Source organism: Nanorana parkeri, unplaced genomic scaffold (assembly GCF_000935625.1).
Source record: "Nanorana parkeri isolate BGI_ZX_2015 unplaced genomic scaffold, ASM93562v1 scaffold1138, whole genome shotgun sequence".
In the NCBI taxonomy this organism is placed as follows: domain Eukaryota; kingdom Metazoa; phylum Chordata; class Amphibia; order Anura; family Dicroglossidae; genus Nanorana; species Nanorana parkeri.
Window position 1 is genome coordinate 439,768 of NW_017307406.1, and position 1,316 is coordinate 441,083.

A 1,316-nucleotide genomic window follows, 5' to 3' on the forward strand; every position below is an offset into this window, starting at 1 on the left:
CGCCCCCCCCCCCCCCCCCACAGCTATAATGATGATTTGCAGGTAGAAGGGAGCAGGTTAAATTATGGCTGTTGGGTTTACAGCAAAGGGACTCTAGAACTTACTGAATTGCAGATTACTGTGCCTGTAGTTGGTCTTTATGCTACACTGGGCCTTGCTGACTATACTAAGGAGTTTTCCATTTCCTAACAAAGTAACTTATTTTTGTACATTACACCTTGTACAGATCAAGAGCTTACAGAATATCATGCATTGGGAATTCTGTATTGTTGTAAATATACAATATTGTAAACCCAACATCCAACATATTTTTTTACATATAATAAAAATTAAAGTAGACCTATAGTCAACGTACTACTTGTAGCTACCCTTACAATGTATAACTCATAAAAGGGAACAAAAGCTAGGAAATGCCAGAACCGTAGCCCACCAGTAGAAATCCAGACCACTATTTTTGTTCATAAAAGGTAAACTTGTGAAGATAGCTGGGAAGCTTATTTAAGTGTGTGTGTGTATTATACATATTTCATTTTTAATAATTTATTAAAAATGCAGGTATTCTAAAAATATAATTCTAACCTCCCTGATTCTTTGCTAGGCAAACTAACTGCTCCAAGGTCCTGCGTTGACCATCTTCCCGTTTGAATAATGCCCAGCATCATTCAACCCACTTTTTGTGAGTGCAGGACATCATGGAACTGCCCCTTAGCACAACATCCTGCATTTACAGTACAATGCTGTAGAGAATGGCACTGATGTAACTGACAATGTTTACTTTTCATTTTTATTCTTCAATGCTTCTATTTTTTGTAAATTAACATTTTGAAAGGCAACTGCAAGAAAAGGTAGGACACAAACCTATCCTATGCTGGTTACAATGATGTTGTTCTAAGCAATACTTTCAAAGTTTTGTAAACATTTGTCCACTAGATAGCGATATCATCCTGCTTTTGACTGTAACAGATAACTGGTTTTACACTGAGCTTGGGACAGTGACATGTCACTCGTTTCCTAGCAAATAAATGTTATTATGATACATAAATGTGTGATTGTAGAACAAGTTTTAATTCTCTTTCCTGCAAAATCTTTTCTAAACTTTCCAAAATCTACTGTAAAAGTTGATGCTTTGTAAAAGGGCTTTCCAGCCTTTTTCATATCATGAGTCATACGGCAAGCTGCTTTGTTCATATCTGACTTTTATCAAGCAGAGCAACTACAGTATATTCACAATTGAAGTACATAAATAGGAGATGATTAACCTGCCAACATTTGGTATTTTATTCAGCTAGTTTTGGCACATGGAATAGGTAGAATGG